We start from the raw sequence: 24,782 nt of genomic DNA on the forward strand, positions 1-24,782 counted from the left end.
AGTAATGTGTGGCCATGTGGCAAAAAAGTTATACATTCGTTTTTCCAGTGGTCACATGAACCAAAAATTAATGGCCAAGTAGAATCATGGAGGCATTCCAAACTGTACACAGCAATTTGCCGGTGAATGAGAACATGTGAGGCTGATTGGACAATATTTATCATATGTGACATTTCTGTCAGAAAATGAATGTTTCGAATGCTGTCAGAAATCATGAATAGCTCAGTCCCACATGCCAAGCTTAGTGTAGGAGTGAACGTCTACTTTTACTCCAAGCCTTTCTGCATACGAAAATCTGAAACTATAAAGCCTATTGAGCAGAGAAACATCTGTCATATGGCTGTCATCATGCAGATTTTTTTTCTTCTTCAATGTTGTCCTCACAGGTGTTGTCTGTAAATGTGCCCAGTTTGGGATATAAACCATAAGATGAGAACTTTATTTTGACATTCACACAAGAAAGAGGCAGAACACACTGTTTTACTGAGATAGAATTCTTGTGGCTTTGTTCACTAGTGGCCTGGGCTAAACATCCAGCTGAGTTCATGAGATACAAAACTTAATGTCTTCTTAACATGATCCTTCAGTGTTCAACACACTTCACTGAACTAGACAAAATATTGTAAAGTTACAGTAATTGTCACACAGTTAACAGGTTCCCTGTGTCATAGAGTATGTAAATTCCTGTGTCCTAGAGTAAGAGGACTCCTGTAAGCTAGGGTAGGATCTGTCATGAAGAAACAAAATCTCACTCAGTGATACTGAAATTTTGCATGTAAGAAGTGAAAGTACTAAAGAATGCATCTGTGTCACTGACTCTTACCATACTTGACCAAGTTTCAAGAAATATTTCTTTTATCAATTCTAGGGAGCTCTTCACAGGCCATGCACACTTTGTAACCTTGAACTTAAAAAAAGACAGAACGATTGAAATCACGTCATCAAGTGCGTCCATTACACACACTGAAAATGTGTCTGCTGCTAGCCACCGATTTCGATAGCACCTAGAGTGAAGCATGCCATTGTGCCTAGCCTGTGGCCCCCAGAGCAAGGCAAAGCCAAAGCAGATGGGTCGGAAACGGTTGTGCGAGTGTAGCAATCCACATTTTCTAGGCAAATATCCTTGACGGATATGACAAGTTTAATGTTGGATGACATTGCAATATTGTTAAGCTGAAATTTACCTGAAGATTTCCACTTTTACTCGAACATCTAGAGTTCTCCAGATTATTCCATGTTGTCTTTATCAAATGAGGGAATATCACAAAAGAAATGAATTCTTCATTCCCTATCTAAGGGATGTATTTTCCAGTTGAAGTTTCTACACTTCCTGTAGAATTTTCGATTAGTTGATGCTCCATCTGAAACTACACCTCTCGCCCTCGAGCCTACAGCTTCTAATACCAAAACAGTTTCCATTACACAATCGTAGATCTCGCTACTTCGTAAGGTCTTTGTTGGATAAAATGCAACTGCCTGCGTTGTTGACGCCTCTTGCCATCAGCAGGAAGGCACGTGTTGCAAGGGATGGCTCCACTGGGTCATCAATCTGACTCTATACTTCTTGCTGAAGCAATTTCAATTCAGTATCAAAGGTATTAGCCCACATTTGTAAACCTGCAGCAATTGGTCTCATAGTTAGCATGGAGTTTGGGTATGATTGCAGTAACACCTGTGCAAAATTTCGTTCCAATTAGTCCATTACTTTCATAAAAATAAATGAAAATGCACCGTATGCATGCGTATAACGCTCGCTAGCTCCGGTCCACGTAGGTACTACATGCATGCGATACATGTGTACGTTACATGTACGTAGCTAGCCCGCGCTCGTAATTCGATTTTGGGTCGGGTTGACCCGGTTTGAAAATTGATTTTAAAACGATGATTTTCTCTCTTTTATCGAATGGTATAGACAAAGAGCAACAGGTGAGGTATGTTACTGTTATAACTTGTACTTGAAGTCATATTGGACCTGTTTTATGCAGTTTTGATTTTCGTGGGTTTGCAAATGTGGGCTAATACCTTTAATGTCCGAACATCCACGAATCCCATCCACTTCCCTGTTGGAAGATGAAAATGCTAGCCCAGACTGTTTCCAAGTTCATACATACATGTTCGAGTGGTCTACTCCACATGACAGTGTATGCCCCAGCAATGATCTGTCTATTGTACAATGTAATTGGCTTGACTGTATTGTTTGCGACAATCACTCTAACCTTTGCCTTCTTACCTTGTACATTGTGGATGGAGTTGACCACGTGTAAGTTGGTGGGTGTCTTCAACTTACGTTCAAACTCTTGCACAAGTACCTCATGCTCTCCTTCAGGGGTAGGATGCTTTGGACAGCGCTACTCACCTGGACTACGTGACCAGGTTTGACCACCAGAGGGCGCCAGAGCCTACAACGCACTTCTCCCACATCCCCTGACGCGGGGTTGCCGAGTTTAGAGTCATGAACAGCCTTTTGATAGCACGAATGGATGTAGGTGGGCGTAGAGAGTCTGTCTAGAAAATTTGGTCCAAATTGTGCCTTGCAACTTCACGGAACACATTAGTACCAATGATAGGAGAGGGAGAGGAGGTAGGGCATGTAACAATTATTGCCAATACTTCAATAGGGGAATCTATCCCTACTGTTTGTTTGGGGAGGGAGATGGGAATTGCTGTGTACCCTTCATACGTTACTGGTTCCCCATTTGCACCCTCTATTCGATGAGGACCTTCGATTTGGTGCATTGGGTACCTGTCACGCAAATGTTTATTAAAAAAATGATTTCTGTATTGTAACTACGCTGTCACTATCAATCATGTGGTCTCTACATCATCGTTCATACAAGGGGACTCACAAGGTTCACCAATTAATTTGGAAGGGATCTGGGGAGTGCTTGTTTTGGGAGGTTTGCTTTGATCACTCTTTTTAGGGTGTTTCCTATTAGAACCTCTGTCCAGTCCACCAGCAGAGATCTTTATTCGTTTGGGGAAACCTGGGATTTTGTGCCATTCATGGCATATGCCACCTTTCAACAATTTGATTTCTCATCTTCAAGTTTTCTTCTTTTTACAGTCCTTCTGGAAATGATTGAGTTCTCCACATCTTTAACATACTAGAATCCTAGGATGTTTGCTCTGAATTGTTTGGGAAGATTGTAGGGACTTGGATAGATTTGCAGGGGGAGATTTCTTTGAGGCAGGTTGGGTTGTTTTCTTGTCTTCTGCTAGCTGCAACGAGCTGAGTTGCTGGGCAAGATTCTGTACTGCTGGCTTGGGACTTACCTTCCCAGCATGCTGCGCAAGCTTTGCTGCACGCGTCGCCTCTGCCTCACGCACAACGCTGATCAAATGGCTGAAGGGAGGTGGGATAATTTGGTGATAAAGGTTTGTGACAGACAAGATGTACTTGTCTGCACATCCCATTCTGAATCGGTCCAAAAGTTTGCTGGGGGCATTTAATCGTGAAATCTCTCCAGCATTGATCAGTGCAACTCCATTAGATGGGGTTCCAGACGCTTTATAAAGCCGAAAGGTTTCTCTTACTTCGTCTGCATCATACTCCTGAATTCTTGGAGCTGGAGATTTGTGTTTTCCAACTTGTCAAAAATTTCTGTGAGATATTGCGCAACGTCAATGGCGGGAGCATCATTAGGAATCTGCTTGGCAAAGTCTCGAGCAGGGAACACAAGGCGGGTCACAATCTCCCTCTTGGTTGCCTCATCCAAGCCAGGCACACTAATAATTTCAAGAGCTATGTCCATGAACGTTTCCCATTCACCTTCCCCCTGCTTCACTGGGGTATTACCCGAAAATATCCCTAGATGGGGGAGTCTAGGGATGGTTGGGGCACTAACTTCCATCATGCCATTGCTAACTACAGGGGGTGGAGCTGTTCATGAACATGTTCAATAACGGAGCTCACCAAAAACAAACTCACAAAAAACAGGGGGACGCAGTTATTTGTGAATGAATATATACATTGATCTTTATTCAATCTCACATGCCATTTATTGGGTATGTAGGTCGATTATCATGTTATGTTTCTGACACTCATTCATCTCTGACACTCAGTGGTGTCATGTCGTTGTTTAAGGTCGGTGACTGTGGGTGTCATGTCATGGTTATAAGTTCTGGAAGTACAAGTCATTCCGTTGTTTGTCTCACTCGCACTTGATGTCGCCTGTCGTTAACGGCAGCTCTCTCGTCGGCGTTCAAGTCCTTCCTCTTGTGACGCAAGTACCGAGTGTGCTTGTCAATGGCCTTTACAGCCACCTTCCACATGGCCCCCTGTTGAGACCTGGGAACCGCGACCATGTTGAAGAAGTGGTGACGTAGTGTCTGCACTCTGTCCGGGTCTAGTCGCTGTCTGTCAGTCCGTCCATTCACACACTTCTCCAGTCATTCGTCGTCAGTGAAGAGAGGTTTCCACAGCTCTACAGCAATCTTGGTCAATGTCAATGCTCCAAAATCATGTCTGTCACTCTCTGTTCGAGAACACTCGACATACTCTTTAGACAGAACAACCGCATCCAGGATTTCGCCTGTATCAATTGACATGACTGCACCCACGCCTCAGATAAAATAGAGCTAAATATGTAATAAATGCTATTGCCTCACCATCAAGTTGTATGTCTTGAATCTTTCGTCCTTTAAATTCTGATATCCTTCCTGTGTCCATCCTGAGCAATATCTTGGATATGTCAGTCCTTTCCATTGTTAACTACAGGGGGTGGAGCTGGCGGAGGGCTAGGTTTAGCACTATCCTTCCCCAACTCTTCTAACTGGTCTATTGTCAGACCACTCTCTTTCAGAATCTTGTCTAACTTGTCCTCAAGGGGTGCACTAGTTGCACCTAAGGTTTCCTCACCAGCTTCAGACATTTTGATGACATGTCTGTACTAGTGAAGATACCTCAAACGCTTGCGATTTCTACCGGCGGACCTTGAGTGGGGTGGTCCCCGTCCTCTGTCTCGAGCTCGTCCACGGGTCTGGTCATGTGTGTTAGTGAGTTTAAGAGAGTTTAGGTCGTCCTTTAGTTGGTCAATTTTGCTTTGTGTGGCAAAGGTCGAGTCTTTAGTGATGGTTCGTTTGTTTTGTATGTCAAGGTTAAGTTGCGCTTTGGCAGCTATGTCGTCGCAGTTCTGGGTTGTAGTCAATGCCGACATAAGAACGGCGGTATGACAGTTGTGGGGTAACGAGTCCAAAAGTCTGTGTCTAATTTTCATTTCCCCATAGTCAATGTAAGAGGCTGCTACACGGAGTCATTGGAGGAATGCCCCAGTACTCTCTCTGTCGGTCATGTTTTATGTGTTAAAGTCACATACTTTGGTGAAGTCTGATTTAGCAGGACTAAATTGTCAAATAAATGTTTCTTTCATGTCGTTAAAGTCCTTAAATGTTAGATTGTCTATCCAAAGTCTTGCCTGTCCGGCTAGCGTGCGCTGAAATGTCCCAACTACAATCAGCAAATTGTCAGTTTTGGATGGGTCAGTGTCATGTGCGTCCTTTGTTTGACAAATGGGTTTCAGTAGGGGGTTTATTTCTTTTTGAGGTTCTGTTAGCTTGCTGCCTACCTAGAGGACACTATAAAACACACCATTGACAACACATCCAATAATCAATTAATGAAAATAGTCCAAATTGGCCGGATCTAAACAGTATAGCTGTATACCTTGCCTTGATGAAATGCTGAGTAAGACTCTGCATCCATCTTGTACCAAGCATTCATCAGGACTCCTGGAATGAGAATCAAATACATAATAACCATTGTGATGTAGCTGGGACCAGAAAGACATAGGCTATTTATTTATTTATTTATTTATTTATTTATTTCACATATTTTGAAAGGGTTGCTTGCTCAGCAAGGTCTGGTTTTCAGCAAGGCCCTTTTTAAAAACAACACATAAAATGTACGATACAGAAAATTAAAATTACATGAATAATATACACATTTAGCTGTAAAATGTTACAGAATATATAAATCATTAAACAACAATTAAAGCTGAATACAACAATTCAATGGACATTATTAGACATCATAGATGAACTGTAAAATCATCAATAAAATATACATATTTATGTAACTGCAATGAAATAACACAATTTCAATTCAATTAAAAAACAAGTGAAATTACAAATCTGCCAATCCTATGGTAATGTACTGAAGAGTTACGATTATGTAGATGTTGTTTGTGTATGTGTGTATGTGTATATGTGTGCGTTGTATGTGTGTGTGTGTGTGTGTGTGTTTGTGTGTGTATGCGTGTATGTGTATGTAGGTTTTTAAGTACGATGAGTGTTTGAGTATGAAGGTGCATTGCGCGGCAAGAGCTTAAAAAAAGGCAACATTATACAAGTACAAAATAAATGCAACGTAAAGGACATGACTGTGACGAGATTGTTACACTGAGCGGGGTACATACAGTTTTTTAGTTTGACATTACAGTAGAGATGTAACACGACCCAACTCACTCTTAAATATGGTAAGCGAATTTGCATTTCGACATTCATCAGGAAGAGAGTTCCATAGTTCTCCTCCGATATTAATGAAAGTTTTTTGATAAAAATTTGTTTTACACAGTGGCTTCCTTAATAACTTTCTGTTTGAATTGCGGGTTATCCGCAAAGATACATTGTCGTTAAAGCAGAACCTTTCACACATGTTGGTGTCGTGGTGTTCATATTTGTTGTTGTTGCACTAAATCTTGCGGGCACATGTATCTGCTCATATTCGAAGACTTTCTGTGTTTTGTGGCCGAAGATTTGACAGGACTTTTGAACCCATCCTGGTCCAGACGATGTTTGCATTGTTTGGTTTTTTTTTCGCTTCCTCCTGCCAGGTCTGCAGTGCAAGGTTCCATATTTTTCTTGTTGATCATAAAGATACATGTTAAGATCTGTTGATTCCCATGGGGACAAGATGGTCTTCTTTGGTGTTGACCACTGGTGTTGCAGAATTTTTCACTCTTTGGGAATCCATGGAATGCACTGAGGTTTTATTAGTTCAATTGGTCCTGTCAATTTCTCAAGAAAACAATGAAGTTTTTCTGCAAATAATTTCTTGCCCAAGTGATTCAGATGTAAGCCAACTGCTGAAAACACATCATTTTGCTCAAAGTGGTCGCAACAGTCAAATACAAGACAGCTCTTTGGTTGGCAGAGCAGGTTTTTGTCAGTTTTTGATTGTATGCCACAGACAAGTTGTACAAATTCTCACAGTCCCAACAAGGCAAAATACTTGAAAAGATAATTGTAGCAGAACAAAATATTTCCTTGCCACTTTGGTACAAATGATGAAAACCTATTACCATCTACCCACCACAATCCAGAGGCAAGGTTGTTTGCACCAAACATGTAGAAAAATGGTTGGAGCTGACTTTTTTTTGTCGAGTTAACAATCTTTAGTTTTGTTGATCTATGATGATATTTTTACTCAAGGGCAGTTTCACGCCTCATCCGAGAGGTGTCTATGTCTACTTTCATCTATTTGAAATAGCATAACCACCACTTTGGTATCAAAAAAAAGAATGAAAAAATATCTGACAGTGTGTCCCATTCTGTGGCTCGTACTGTTTTGCTCACAAAATCAGTTACGCCCTTATCGGATACCCTTTAATCAGACACTCGTTTGGATATGTTGGCCATTTCAAAACAGATCCGACATGCCTCTCCATATGTTGGTGAATTAACACGTACTCGGCATCAATGGTGCCCCCTCTCAGTCATCTTACTGATCCCCCAGTGGTTTCTTTCATGTAGTCGTAGTCTCTTCCATAAGGCCATTGATCTCTGCCGCTGAGTTCTGCAACGATCATCACTTGCTTGCTGGAAAATGAAAGGTGATGCCAGTGAACATCCTTTATGTCAATCATTGTGGCATTGAACTAAGTGTGTTCCTTCTTACTTTCTGCTTCTCAAATTTTCTGGTGACATTGGGCTGATTCTCGTCAGGGAGGATCAAATAAATGCTGGTTAGGGCTGTGGTGCAGGGGGCCCACAGGTGTTCCACAGGGTTCATCATGGAGTCACAAGGGCATGGTGTCCAGGTAAATGTCTCTGAAGAAATGCCCGTTAAAAAAAAGCATTGATGGTGTGGTTTGAGTTGAAGTCTGGGCCTCCATCAACGACGAGAAAGATTTTTTGAACTCTGTTCCGTGCCCTCTCGGGGAGTGTCTAGATGCCGAGGTGGGTTGTTTGGATAAGAAGTGACAGTGGCGCATCAGACGACAATTGGAGCAGCATTGGCATTTGCTGCATTGACTGCTGTCTTTGCACTAGCTCTGACATTGAACACTCTCCATTTGAGGCAGGTTCATGCCAGGTAAAATGAACTGACTCAGTATGATTGCACGAAGACAGGCAGTAGTCGTTACCATGTCCCTCGTGTTCTTGTCATTACACATGTTCAGTGACCTCCTGTAGAAGGAGAGCATGGCCTCGCCTCTCCTGCCATCTCTCGCACACCGACCAACCTCCTGCCAGTATGTAAGAGCATTGCCGATGCCCCAGTTGACGACAATGTCTATGTCATCGATGTCTACCCCAAGCCCGAAGGCAACGGTGGCGATGACGACCCTGAGGCAGCCCCCCGGCGCGCTGATGCCTGCAATTATCTCCTTCGCCTTTCCAGGCGTAGTTCTGCTATGTAGCATTTCGATGACATGATGCTGCTCGGTTTCGTGGCAACACGTCTTCCTGGTGAGGTTACTAACAATCCAGTTGAAGATGCTGGCACATGTTTTCATTGAATTTGTGTACAGAATGATCTTTCTGTACATCTCTCCTCTGTCTTCCAGCTCAGGTAGCAGCCATTGGAGAGCATCCTCATATTTTTCCATAACGTGCCTGACATCAATATAGATGTTGGACCTGAGGTAAAAGAGAAGAAAACAAAATAGGAAACAAGGATAATGCACAGTATGTTCATTCTTACAGGACTGATGTATACATGCACTTTTTTTTTTATTTTGTTCATTTTGTTGCAATCTGAGCCTTATTTGGGGAGGATTTTATCCAGCAAAGTAGTGACAGTTTTGTTTGGAAAAAAGTAAAATATTCAAAAATGGGAGTATATATTTCCCAATATCACTCCATGTCACAAACAATATAGCCCAATCCCACTTTGAGCCGCAGACCTGAGCTACTTTGGTGATGTGTGGTCCCATAGTGCATGTCCCTCATCCTTATGAAAACAGCAGAGCGAAATACATCTCTTTGTGAATGGCATGAATCAAAAGATGCTGATGGTCATTTTCCACTAAAATTGTACTCTGATGAAGCAAGTCTTACCTATAACAAGTATGTCCTAGTGAAGAATCACTAATCCATTTGAGAATTTAGATTTTCCTCCAAATGATATAATTTATTCAGTATATTCTTGGAAGAATTATTATTTCTTGTTTTGCATGAAGGAAATATTTTTCAATTGTTAACATTTTTTACCTCTATTTTTGTTCAAATTTCAATTTCTCACATACATTTTGACAAAATCTTAATCATTTAATTTGCCAGCTCCGTGTCCGTCTCCCTTTTGTGCTTTTTGGTGGCGGTCCTCTTGTATCTATTCTTCTTTCTTGCACTTTCTTGCATTTAAGAGAGAGTATGAAGGTCTAGTGCTCGCCAGGGTACACATAATCTCCTGTGTTACCAACCTTGGGGAACCTCCAGCTCCCTCCCATTATGGATGGTCCCACAGAGATTGGTTATAAATCCCCTCACCACTCAAAACACAACAACAACAAAAGGGCAAACATATAAAATGAAATTTGTAAAAATTTAATGAACAAAAATTTATGAACTTACCAATGGCATAAAAGCGGAGAGTGGTCAACACCTCATTCCAATCTGTGTCCCTCCTCAGATCACCTTCAAGCATGTCGATGAGGTGGAGTGCAGTTTCTTTCGAAATCATGTAGCGCACTTGAAAAGCTTCATCCTCGTACAGTTCAAATGGATTCAGCATGTCAGCTAATCTTCTCCGCTGCCTTTCATCTCTCTGGGCATGTACGGAGGAATGATTTGGACAACGATATACTAGTAGTGAGAAAATATGTGGTAAAACAAAATGATTCTCCTTGTTGGTCATAAAACATATTCAATAATGAGGTTTGTGAAACAAATACCTACTGTTCTGTTGACATTTCCTTGGTGTTGTTCACCTCAGCTCTACATTGTACCCAATAGTGATAGCAGGGTTGGTATGAACAACTCCTTGGGAGTGAGCATTTCTACTTACTACTATCCTCATGATCAGTCAGTATTTAGTGTTGGTGTTATTTCATCTTAACTAATTGAAAAAGTCCCCCTTGTACTTCAGCACCCTGGTAACGGATACACCCAACCTGACACCTTGAACAACTTTTAGGTGAACAATTGGGGAGAACATTATTGTATACGCTTAAAACAGTAATATGCGGCTTGATTGTCCATCTAATTCACTGCAATAGGACAAGGAAATAAAAATGAAATACAGAAAGACAAGAAATTGTCATTACTAATGTCAGTTAAATTGTCAACTGTCAACTGGTGATTATCATGAATTTCTTGAGCCAAATGATCAGTTGTACAGTACTTGCATAGTCCAGTCAGTAGAATACACAGAATTGAATAGGTGATCTTGAAAATGTCAATGCCCACTACTCTAATTTGCCATACATTTAAGTTGAGAACTATAATTATAAGAAGCATCACCGCATGCTGATGTACATGTGTAATTTGGAAGAATAATAATTTAGTTAGATTATGTATGTCTAGCAGTGGCTCGGTTGCCACTGGCAAAACAAAAGTTTTCTCGAGGCACCAAAAACTGAGCCCTTTGTGGCCCAGCTGGCCACTCAAAATAGTCAAAGCAATGTTTCATGATTAAAGTTATTTATGAAAAGTCAGAATTATGTGCGCACATTCTGTATTGCAATCGTATCCCAAATTGAATTTGGCCACCAATCATCGTGGTAAAGTGGCCCAGCTGGCCACCTGAAAAATAAGTTAAGCCATGTATGTCTTGCTCATTATTTAGTGAATCATCATTTTGAAGAAGCCATATTTTCCTACTTCCACACTGTGTCATCCTTCGGAAAATATTAAGTGTTATATTTAGGCAAGCACCAAAAAATAAAACAAAATAATACCTCTCTCAGTCTTTGGAGTAGCTGGAGGTGTCTTGAATGGTTGGCAACCATTATTGGTGTTTCCTACATATGGTACAAAAAGGACAAAGATCTTACATGAGGCAAATCTCTCATTTGAAGAAGCTACACCCCTGTAGACAATGCCAGTGTATATCTTGGCAATCAAGGTCTTAAACACAAAGATATAAAACACCTGTTTCTTGACCCTGGCCTAATCTAAGCATCAGTCACCGCCGGTGACACGACATATGCTCCTGCGACAAATACTCTGAGGACAATTACTCTGAAAAATGCGACAAATGCTCCGCGACATTTGCTCCACGACAAATGCTCCAGCGATATTTGCTCCGGCGACAAATGCTCCGCCGACATTTGCTCCGCCGACAAATGCTCCGGCGATATTTGCTCTGGTGACAATTGCTCCTGTGACAATTGCTCCTATAGGACAATTGCTCTGGCGTTAAATGCTCCGGCGACATTTGCTCCGGCGATAATTGCTCCTATGACAATTGCTCCTAATGTGCGACAATTTGCTCTGGGGACAATTGCTCCTGCGACAATTGCTCCGTGGGCAATTGCTCCTGCGACAATTGCTCTGGCGTCAAATGCTCCGCCGACATTTGCTCCGGCGATAATTGTTCCTACGACAATTGCTCCGACGAATTGCTCTGAAGAAAGTGTTTGTTAGTTTGCATATAAATTTTATTTTTCTGATTGCACGTCATGCGTTACCTCTGTCGCTGTACATCTCTGATAACCGCGGCTAATGGTCCGATGTCCTCGCGTACCTCGTTGGGTGCAGGGAGGTTTCCTCTCACCTCCCTGTTGGGTGCGGCCAGTAGCTGGTTTGCAATGACCTGAAGGGTTGGCCGGGAATTAACATCACGGGCAGTCCTCCTTATGGCCCCCCGGACCTGCAATATACCGGCGCGCGCCGGCATTGGTTCGTGGTTGTGTCCTACTTGGTCATCAGGGTTCCCGTATGCCGGTGGGCCATTAGTGGTGATCGCCCCACTGCATGGTGGACACTCCTTTGTTTCTCGCACTGCCATCTTATTCGACCGTCTTGCAGGTTTCTTTTACGAACGTAAGCATGCCCCCTAAACGATATTTTCACTCCACCTCGATTACTCTCAAAGATTTCCATTTTGGTCTAGTTCGACTGCGACATTGATAAGATATGTGCATATGCATGTGCCTTTTAAAAATCAAGACCGAAACCACGTGCTTGACTACAACATAAGGAACAATTACTCCTCCCAGGGTCGTCAATCTATTTTTAGATAAGGTGGGGTTTAAAAAAAACCCAAGAAATTCCAAACTACATTCTAATTCATTCCAATCTAAACTACTAATGATGGTGGTGGTGATGATAATGAAAATAAAAATAGTCATGTTAATAGAAATAATAAAAAAATGAGAAATTGGACAATAATGATAATAATATCGTTAATAATAATGATTTTAAGAGTGTTAATGAACGAGCACGTGCCTTAAAAAATCATAGACACGCGCTTGTATACATGCGAAGATAGTGTTCATTCTATCTTTCTTTTTCTCTTTCTCTTTCTTTCTCTTATTTTCTTTTTCTCTCTTTCTTTCCTCTTCATTTCTTTCTTCATTCATTTTCTTTCTTTCTCTCTCTCTTTCCCTTCCTTCCTTCCTCCCCTTCTTTCTTCATTCATTTTTACTTTATTTCTTTATTTCCTTCGTTCGTTCTTAGTTTCTTTCTTCTTCCTTTCTTTTTTTTCTCTGAATTCCTTCTTTCTTTTTACTCATTCTTTTTTTTTTCTATGTTTCTTTCTTTCTTTCTTTAATTCCTTCTTTCTTTGTATTCATTCATTCTTTCTTTTTTTCTTTTTTTTCTTCGATTTCTTTCTTTCTGGTATTTTTCTTTTATTCAGACTCACTTTCTCTGCGTCTTTCTACAGAAAGAACTTTTTTTCAGACTTACGATGGGCCCTCTTGATAAACAAAATAAGGAGAAATCTGTAGTTTTTTAATGACTATCTAATAATCATTATTTGAAGACGTCTCATACTTTCGTTCCCTATATATGTTATTCTGTTTCCTGAATTGTTTTCATCTCGACCGAACTTGTGCAGTTTTATTCTATAGACTTTTTGCTTTTGATCATACCTAGTTACCATGTGGCGTCACAGTGGGGAGGGGGGCAGGGGCTAGACTGCCCCAAATGAATTTCAAAAATTCCCAAGGGAAAATAAAAGGAGAGGAAAGAAGAAAGAAAGGGGAAGGGAAAGGGAAAAGAAAGAAGAGGAAAAATGAAGGAGGAAATGAGAAAGAAGAAAGGGAAAATATTTTTTTCCAAGGAAAATGTAATATAAAAGGAAAGAGAACAGAAAAAAAGCTAGAGTCCTTTTTACTCGTCCATCAGGGTTGCCGCACGCTGAGTGTCCATGACTGGCTATGGCTCCATTGCAATTGCTACTCCTTCGCTTCTTTGCCATAAATACTCTTTTTTGGAATGAAGCATGTTGTCAACAAATTACAAAAATGCGTTCAGCAGGAGCAAAACATATGCGAGAAACACAGTCCAAAGAATGCAAAGCAAAAGTTCTCCTCAAATTGGGATGTTTGAGCATAATTGTCACGGAAACCTCATACTTTTTGAACTGTACATCAACATAAAATCTAATGCCGATCGCAATGATTATCATATCAATGCGTGAGTAAGGGCATATTGCGCATGCATGCAGGTGGTCGATCTGTGTACGCATGTATTGTCAGCATCTGCAAACTTTTACAATGCTCTCCTTCTTATTCCTGTATTTTCGTTATTTATGGGTCAAATTTTTTCGTTCGAAATTTAAAACGGATGACCATAGAATTTCTCAATAGAATATGAAATTGAGAACTTTAGAAAGAATATAGAAAATTGTCCCCCCCCCCTCCCCTGAAGCTGTTACTGTATTACACATATTTCGCTGTTTTCATATTCTTTATCCTTCTGTTGTTCCTGATCTTGTTTGATGTTGCCTCAACTTTATCTCTCACAGGTTGCCGCTATGATCCTTGTGATCATCACTGGCCCACCTCTGCCTTTTGTCTGTTTATCTCTTGCTGTTACCCCCTTCCATGTAAATACATGTTTGGCTCCCTGCCCCTGACTTCTTATCCATCCCTTATGTTGTCATTGTCCTGTGTCATTAATCAACTGTGCTTGTTGTGTGTAGTCATATACATACATGTACATGTTATTGCTTTCCCTCAATCACGTTTGACAAATTGACTACGACAAAGACTCTACTGGGATACAAAGCTCACACCCTTTTCAACTTCAACATCTAACTTACATACCTTTTTTAGTCGTATTACTTCACTAACAATTATTTCACTCAACCTGATTATCTGAGTATCTAGAGAACTAAAATACACATTTAAGGCCTTTAAGAAAGAATACAGTTGAAAGTCAAATACTGTTCATGCAGCATTGCTGACATACAGAAGCCAGCATTTCAAGGCAGTAATATGAACAGCTTATATACAATATACCCTATTAGTATGTCATGAAATATTAGTAGTACGCAGTACTTATGTTCCTTTTTTTACAGTAACTTCCTTATAAGCTTTCTTCATCTAACACTTTTAAAATGGGGAAAGGAGACTGGGGAGGCTTCGTTACTCCTATAGAATATCAGTAAAATACTGATAATTTCATCTACAAAAAAAAAATGGAAAGAATGTCAGCAAAGATACAACTAATTTTCCTCTTTTTTGCATATTTTATTTAAGACAACATTTCCAACAAAGAGTAAAAAATTCAAACAAAAAGGGAAACAAGTTTTCACTAATCCTCTGCACTTTGCATTAAAACAAGTGTCTCTAATGCAATAGGCTGCTGTAAGATTTCTTGACTTTTAACTTCATTATTTGATTGGCTCTATATACCTTTTCGTTTTCTCTTAGCTGTACCTTCACCCAGTTTAGGAGTATGGTCACTGCCTGTTAGAATAAAGAGTAAAACATCCACATAATTAAAGCATGTTAAAACATTTTCCTTAGGTCTGTTAATATATTGATCACAGAAGGAATAGTCAAAGAAAATAGATTTTAGGCCTACAGTCACATTTTTTTCCTTCAAATAAATATGCCATGTAACAATGCAATGAATAAGTATCTTTCCATATATTTTTACTACGATAAACAAGGTATCACAAAAAATGCCATAAATCTCACATAACATTGGACTCTAAGTCTGCATACCCACATACATACATGTAGTATGGGCAACATGGGCTAAGTTGTGACAGATTTATGTCAAAGTCCAGTAGCAGTACTAAGAACAAGCATGATAATCAGATAATAAAAATATGTTGAGCTGTAACTTAAAAATCTACACTGTGAACCATAAGATTACAAAGTACAAGCTTGTACTTACTGCCTACCAAATCGACTTGTGTATCATCATCATCTCCACAGTCCACTATTCCACGATCATCATCTGCTGTTGACGAATAATGGTAAATGTACTGACAATTAACAACCAACTTAGGTACAGATATAGGACTTGTAAAATTTGGTACCAGTATCGTACCTGTATGTCCTTTGTAACACATATCAAAATGTTCCCCAATCACGAAAACAAGATCATCATACTTCTTGAATACCATGTACAGTTTTACATTATAACCAGGTATGACATCTTCACGTTTGTACGTACGACTGGATGAGCAGGGGGCCCTTTTGTCTTTGAATCACCATGATGAACTCTTGCAAAATGACGTATGAAGAGCCTCATATTACACAGTAAGCAGGTTTGGATGAGAGACCAAGCATAACTAAGCAATGCATGTTTATTTTCAACAAAACAGAACTCTAATTCTAGCCTGTGTAAAAGCTGATTTTATGACATGAAGGCTGAAGGTGTACAGTACTGCGCATACATGTACATGTAGCCATAGACACCAGTACTCAGTAGTAAGTATACGTAGTGCAGTGCATACGTATGTTAAGAATACGGCCCACGGGCCCACTTCAATAGTCATGTTGACCTACCAGTACCAGTAGTACCAAGTACAAGTTCCTCATCAGAATCTGTGTCCATTGGGGTCTCGCGCACCTCCACAGCCTCACCCGTCCCTGGGAGGGGAATCAGAAGCTCATCACGTTGGTCCCCAGCTTCAGCTGCCGCCCCTGCAGGTTCAGCCTCAGACTCGGCTGCATGAACGCCGCCGTCGCTTCTGGAACAAGGCTCCTCCGTACTCGAACGCGAAATAGCCGTCATGTTTTCACGAATACAGCCTTGCGGGGAAATGGCCGGCCTGTTTCCCAGAATTTCGTCCATTATTTCATAAAACTTCCCTGTAGGCTTTCTGTCGCGTCCACTGCGGTTCAAGTAGTCCTTTTCCTTTTTATACTCTGATTTAAGATTCTTAATTCTACTCTTAACTTGTTGAACTGTCTTTGTTATGCTACAAGCTGCAAGCTCTTTGCTCAGATTTTCATAAATCTTCTTCCCTTGAGTTGTAGTACTGGCAATCTGTTCGAACACGGCGTCTTCCCTCCACAGTGAAATCAATACGGCAACTTGCTCCTCTGTCCAGTGAGACATCTTGTATAAAGCTACCGCTGTAGTTGTGTAGTCCACTAAAGTGATTAGTGCACTTACTTTACGCACATCGAGCTCCTCGTCAACTGATCACAAAACAAGCACAAACTCACTCTAAATATTTAACAAAACACAGAAGATTTCTCTCAGGAGGTTCTGCCTAACGTTACTACAAGAAGAAGAAGATACAACCAGCATGAAAAGTACGAAGTACGGAGTAAACAAGTTCGAAGATGTAGAACATAAGGCAATGTAGCATGCAGGTAGTAGCTGTAAGATCGTAGAACCCACGCACGTGTGATCCTTATACGGTGAACTACAACGCATACTGTACTAGCGATGTTGTTTACAAACACACGCTGGCTCACCGGAAGCGCACATAGTATTATGGGAGCGAGAAAATTTCGGGCTGATGGAGACGCTCCCCAAAAAGCGCGCTATCTCACGAAATAGCACTCTAGCTCACGAACTAGACCAAGATTTTTGGGGAAAATTTCCTGATCAAATAGCGCGCTATTTGCGTCTTCACTACACAGATAGCGCGTTATTTTGACATCGGACTAGTTTGGTAACCGCAAGATAGCGCACTATTTCGAAACTTCGGGCTGATGAAGACAGGCCTTTTGAATGGTCTGCCACAGGCAGATATCCTTATCATGCTCCTACGTAATATGACAGCTGTTGTAGTCATTAAACCCTGGCTTGGCCTCCAGGTTTGCCATGCCTGAGTAGAAAGTTATTTTGCAATGGGCAAATACATATCCTCCCACTTCTCAAACGAGGACTCGTTAGGGGGGTATAGCACCCCATCAGCTTCGTTTGCCAATGGGGTCTCGTCTCAAATGGGGGTTTGATGGCATGACTGCATTCAAGAGATTGATTCAGATTATCAAGTTTTATGACATTTTCAACAACAAAGACCTGTGAACAACAAATGAATACAGTTTAAAAACATATACCCAATGATGAATTCAGCCATGTTCATACATTTTTTTTTTTTTTTGCGAGTAAATTGTTTTGTGGATTTACACTTGAGATGATTTAATGAAATCATTAGAAGTAAAAGAGAAGTTGTGACATCTTGACAATATTCGGATTAGCATACATACAAAGAGCTTGTGGGTCTAGCGCTCATTCTAGCACATGTAGTATTGCCAAATTTGGGGCATTTTTGTAAATTAAACAAAAGATGCTACCCCAGAGCCCTCTGGGGAGCTACACTCACCACTTGTACATCTGTAAGTCCCCACCCCATATAGATTTTCCGTCCAAGTTTAGTTAAAATCCGCTTGTCGGTTGTTTAGATGATGTTAAGAACTGGCAGAGCTCAAGCAAGGTCACAAGGAGAAGGATGTTTGGTAACTCGCTGCTATTTTGCGAGAGGGCGACACAAAAATATACGTGTAGGACTACACAAAACCTGCCGACAATAACGCATCTCTATAATAAATCATGTGTTCTGCTTGGTAGCATTGCATGCATTTTATACCATCAATCAATTAACGATACCATCAAATTTTCTTCACAAATAAAAACAATGGATGATAGCGCAAAACACTTCTTATCACTATAAATGGATAAATTACTCACGATTTCATAAAGATGGAGCGAACGCTTGTTAGAACTTCTGTTCTTTAACCTTTAGCAACTTTGTATTTTTTGCCAAGCGATCCACGCCGACCACCAACTCTCGTTTGCAAAAGTAAGTCCCAGAATACTGCTCTGTGATTGGTTAAAACGATGGTTTCAGTTGAGTCCACTGTTTCAGACCACCCCAAACAGTTGACTCAAAATCGTGACGTAGAAGACTGCTGAGAAACCATGGTTTCTGCTGAAAACACCTTTGTGAATCGCAAGTTGAAACCATGGTAAGCAGTCATGATCTATAAATTCACCATAAGAACCACCGTTGCGGGGTACGCTACCTGCCTAGCTGCCAGTGCACTGGGATGGCAGCTTGGACGGATCTCATATTCAAGTAATGTGACAGTACAGTACAGTGACGGGGCAATTGTTAGCGATTGCCCTGTCACTGTACAGGCATGCTAACCTGGAAACATTAAACTGCACATTACTTGAATATGAGACCATTCTGAAGTAAATAATATTCACACAACAATAGATATATAATGTACTCTTAAATGTATCCCACAAGGATGGGAACAATCATCCCCCAGCATTCCCACCAATTCCCACTGATCAGTTACTAGCCATCCCCTTTAATGCCTTGGTAGTAAAGAAGGCAATTGGTTGACACATACCATTTTAAATAAACCTTGAACTATTACTGTGCAGGCATGTGTGGCCACTTCAGTCTTTCTGGGATCATCCATCTTTTTCTTTGACATTTTGTTATGCTCGGCTAGTTCCTGGCTAACTTTGCCTACATCTTGTGTATCCAAAAAGTTGGACAGTTGAATTGGAGTACACAAGCCCAGACTTGATCTTCATCTCATCTGCAATAACAGATACATTACATTTGTAATTGAGTTGACTGGCAATGTCAAATTCAGCGTCTCCAGCTCATCATACTGTATTCCAATTTTTGGTGTGGCATGGTTGCAATACTTTCTTCCTAGGAAGGATTTCAGAATACCACCCTAGGACTCTTACCACACAACTTCAATTTAACTTAACAACTCAAGCGCTTAGCACGGCTGGCCATGTTCAAGTAAGGTCAAGAGGCCTGGGACCGGGCTAGTGTATGTAACGTGTAGCCTAAAGGAAAGCGCACACTACAAGACTTTCGGTCGCACGACTCACTGACTTTGGATCTGAAATAAATCAGCATGTGCAAAATAGTCTGTATGTGCTTTTTTCTTTCAGATCCAAAGTCAATATATAAAAAAAATCAAACGACTGAAAATCAACTTTCTCGCGGGGGATCATTTGCTTTCTTGCGGGAGACCAACCACACTGCCTACGGACCGTCCAAGTTGGACAGCTCCATGGGAGCTTTCCTGAAGCAAGTTTGTGTACTGTCACAGAAAGATAAATATTCCTTTAAGATATAATTGGGAGTTCACTAACTAGGTTTGAAGACGGCAACATTTGTGTTTTGGTGACAATCATGAATAGGCGCCTACACAAAACAATAATTAACTCGGATTCCAGTAAATGATATAACAGTTCACCATGATTTTAAAGAAGATTTCCTTACAAGAAGTATTTATGACAATCTAGGCTCACAATAATCATGGTTTAAGAATGTTGGTATGTTTTTATACGAGAAAATAAAAAGGAAAGGCATCATATACAAATACGTAAATTAGGATGATGCATTATTTTTATTGACATGAAATGATTTTGTTCTTTTCTCATTCACAATCGGTGTATGAACACTGTCGCGGGGGACAATACACAAATTGCACGCTCATCACCATTTTTTTTTCAGACACACCAAACTATGAAAACACGACTCGTTATCAACATGTTCAATTATGGAGCTCACCAAAAACAAACTCACAAAAAAAAAACAGGGACGTAGTTATTTGTGAATGAATATATACATTGATCTTTATTCAATCTCACATGCCATTTATCGGGTATGTAGGTCGATCATTATGTTACGTTTCTGACACGCGATGGTGTCATGTCATGGTTTAAGGTCGATGAATATGGGTGTCATGTCATTGTTTAAGGTCGGTGAATGTGGGTGTCAAGTCATGGTTATAAGTTCAGGAAGTACAAGTCATTCCATTGTTTGTCTCATTTGCACTTGATGTCGCCTGTCGTTAACGGCAGCTGTCTCATCGGCAGTCAAGTCCTTCCTCTTGCGACGCAAGTACCGAGTGTGCTGGTCAATGGCCTTTACAGCCACCTTCCACATGGCCCCCTGTTGAGACCTGGGAACCCCAACCATGTTGAAGAAGTGGTAATATAGTGTCTGCACTACAGGTTGAGTCGCTGCCTGTCAGTCCATCCATTCACACTCTTCTCCAGTCATTCGTCGTCAGTGAAGAGAGGTTTCGACAGCTCTACAGCAATCTTGGTCAATGTCAATGCTCCAAAATCATGTCTGTCACTCTCTGGATCTTCTGATCCCATTCGAGAACACTCGAAATACTCTTTAGACAGAACAAAGTCTGCATCCAGGATTACGCCTCAGGTATCAGTTGACATGACTGCACCCACGCCTCAGCTGGATTTGAAACCATGGTGATGCCAGGTACCATCGAAGGATACTGCAACGTCTATGATATCATTATCAAGAGTCTTTGCCAAAATGATTCTTGGTGTTGGCCGCTTCCCGCCTACTGTACGGACATTTTACTTCCACTGTGAAATGGCCGTGGCAATCTCACTTGCCTATTGCATCAGGGGATGCTCCGAGGAATGCACATCTTGCAACAACCCAAGTCCAGTTTTATTGATGGAGACATTTACATGCTGTTTTTGTAGGGATGAGAGGTATGTGTTGATGGCCTTTTCTTCATTTGCATTCCCCCACTGTATTGCTGGATGATGTAACTCATGGATTGATGGATTACAGATTCTAGTTATAAGTGACATTGCAGGTGTGTTTTGGTTGGTGTGGAGTACTTCATGTGTGATGCTTGCTGTAATGCGACCTGTTCTTAAATCTTTCCATTCAGGTGACTGACTTTGGTTTACTGTTGTCTTTTCGATGTAATCAATCTGTTCTGACGTCAGTTGAGTGTTCATTAACTTGTCTATTTGATTGTTGATTTCTTGAGTCGAAGCAGCTGGAATGAAGTATGAATGAAGTGATAGTGGCAGGTATACAACAGCTGGTACTGCCTTTGAGGAGTGATATTTCTCAGAGTATTTATGAAACCCTGCTTACCCTCATCTCACACCACCTACTGTTAACCGGGTAGCAATGCATCCAACCATTACCAAGCTGAAGCCTGTATGTGACTATGACACAGTAAGATCTGAGCTAGGTCAAAGTTGATACTTTAAAATCTACATTTGACTGCAAAAATGGCTCCTTTAACACTTGGTGTCATGACTTTTTTCTTTTATTTTCATGCCAAAGTCCTCTTGCTTAAATTCAAAGTATCCAAGTATCCAACAGAGTGAGCATGACGTAATCAACTGAACTGAGCTCATAGACTCGTTCATGGACTCCTACTATAGTGTGGAGAAGACATGGCGCAGATAATCAGAATGATTTAAAAGCGCCAATAAACCAAAAAGAAATATATATATATATATATATATACAAAATATTGTGTGGCTGCCACTTTCTCACATCTACACCCAAACAATTTTTCTTTGTTCATGTATCTCCTGAACTGTTTGTCCAAATGTGCCCTAATTTTGTGTGCATATTGAAGTTGACCTGACACATGTATCTCAAGATAACTTCGAGTTCATACAGTATGTCATCCCTTGGTTGTGTTAATGAGAGGTAAAATTGAAGTGTTAGAGACTACGATTCTGTGTATTCTGATACCAGCATGCTTTTCTAAATGTATTGTTTTCACATGTGATTACCCAGTTCAAAGCTTCGATGTTTTATGTTTTCTTGTGTGATGTTTTAAAAAAGAAATTGAAGGTTTATCAGTGTGCCTCCAGATTCCCTTTAAAGAAATAATAAATAGGGATATTACAAAATCAGCATATTTTTGAATGGTAAATTAGCAATGTCATAAACCTACTTCTGCTGTGAAAGTGTTACTCACTATTGGCCTATATACATGATCTTATATCACTCATATCAAATGAGAAAAAGACTTATGATAGAACATCCAGTGGCAAAAATGCACAGCCCAGTCTTCTATGTCCTGGCTTTCATAAAGTACAGCAGTGAAGTTGTACCAGTATGTTTTTATGTATGAAGCATGATCATTTGATGAGTTTTTAAGCTTTTTTTTTTTCTATGCCTCCACCACAAAGTGTCGATGTGAAGGCCTTGGAACATGCATACACTTGGATTAATACTAGGTATACATGTGTTACTGCACAATATAATTTTATGGGGAAAGACTTGGGCCGTTGGGGTCAAAGGTCAAATGAAAGTGTAAAAATATCACTATTTTCTCATATTTTGAAAATAGCTTAAAATCTTGTTATGAAAATTTGGATATTACCAGTTACTACCAGTTGTGATTGCAGAAAGTTGTGGGCCGTGGGGTCAAATGGCAAGGGTCAAATGTCAAATGAAAATTTTCAAGTTCCCAATACTTACTCTCTGAAACAATTTAGCTATGCAAGTGAAACCTAGTTCAAGGAATGTATATGCCTCACATTGTCAAGAGACCTCTTGAGAAAAGATTATGAGGTGGTTGTGACATATCAGTCGCCTTAGAGACATTTCTATTTATTTATATATATATTTTTGTAAAGATGATTCCTCACAGTGGACATTTGATAAAAGTGTGACTGAGTACCGTGCAGTAATGCAGGTCACTGACTCAAGTAGATCTGTGATCACAGTATGTCAATATTTGATACACATCCCAATTAATATGTGTAATGCATAGTAATGTATACCAGATCTGTGCATACAGGGCAGTTCTTTCAGAGTGTGTAAGGTGAAATCTGATGAAATAAAACATTCAAAATAATAAAACAAAGCAATCCCAAAGTGCTTCAAGTGCAGTTTGTTTGCTGGTCTAAATTCTGAATGCTTGATATGTACATCTGTATTTTTTGTTTGTGTAATTGTAACACGACAAGATTTATTTTTAAGCTGTAATATTACATGTATAACAAATATCCCAACCATAATTGCACCCCTCCCCTCCCCCCCCCCCCCCCCCGCAAAAAAAAAAAGAAAAAAAAGAAAAGAAATCCACTTGTTCACATTATTATTACATGTGTATGAAGTGTTAACCCTAATCAGGCTGGGCTTTTTTGGCTATGCTAAGACAGGTGCAATCGTGACGAAATTTGGCATGCATGACATCCACGTCATAATCTACAAGATTATGCCATGATGTTTTTTGAAACAATCAATTTTTGATTTTAATTAATTATGCAAATTAAGCTCAAGATCATATTTTAGCCTAATTAAAAGCATTGAGAGCCTACTTTTTGGTCTGTAAATCTGTGTAGGCATATTCAACATTTGCACATCACCAAAACTTCCAAAAGTCATTCCAATTCTTATGTATTTTATTGTTTTCAGAATTTCTTATGTATTTATTTGTTTTTCAACTTTTGTTTTTTTTTCTTTGTTTTTTCATTGTAAATTGTCACTGACCACGTTTCTACCATGATAAGCATAAAATTAATCAATGAAAGTGATCAATTGGAAAAATAATCAGGTTTTTATGACTTTCATGACAGAGCACTGTTTTCCATAGGAAATGTACACAAAATCACAAAATTGTGCCAGTTTTGGGGCGACATGCCATTTCAAAAATGGGCGTGGCTTCGTAAAAGTATGCACAGACGTTGCAAATTTGGTCTCAAAAGTTGCGAGAGACTTGAACAAAGAAAGTCAAGAAGCCTTGCGACGAGGTCTTCTCGCGTTACAGAATTATAGCGCAAAACGTCGAGGGGGGGGGGGGCGGATTCTGCCCCCCCGGCCCCTTTAGGGTTAAGGCATGTGTCTGTTGTACGTGTACACGTGTATGTTGCCATACTGTATACATATAAACTTGAAAATGATGGCAAACACATCTCTATACATGGAGGTACATTTTGTATGTGTATGTTGGTGTTTTGTGTTAAAGATAATAACAAGTTTTGGTACCTCAAAAGTTTCCTTGAATTTCCTTGTCTTAGTTTGTGTTTCAGGGTAAAGTACCTTTCACGTAACTAACACTGTGAGACTTACTCGCCCCAAAGTGCTCTCATGTCTTAGTAATCATGCAATTAACTGCGACCAGCAGCCCCATACGCATAGCGACCAGCAGTCCCATACGCATAGCGTAATCGGGCTTCGCATTGTAGCATTCAGGATCATGACAGATTTAGTATCGCAGGGTAAATGTCAACTTAAAATCCCAAAAATTCTTCAATTTGAAGACTTACCAATTAAGTTGAAGTATTGAAAACAGGCTTCGGGCAACGTTTGGTTCTGCCTATAGTCCCTTTCTGTTCGAATTGATGACTGAATGCGACTCGGTCAACAGGACCTTGGGAGAGCTACATACATTGAATACTACAGCCAGTGCATG

The sequence above is a fragment of the Diadema antillarum genome, unplaced genomic scaffold, assembly GCF_040938485.1.
Source record: "Diadema antillarum isolate AM-2024a unplaced genomic scaffold, OU_Dant_1.0 seq00001666_RagTag, whole genome shotgun sequence".
NCBI classification, from domain to species: domain Eukaryota; kingdom Metazoa; phylum Echinodermata; class Echinoidea; order Diadematoida; family Diadematidae; genus Diadema; species Diadema antillarum.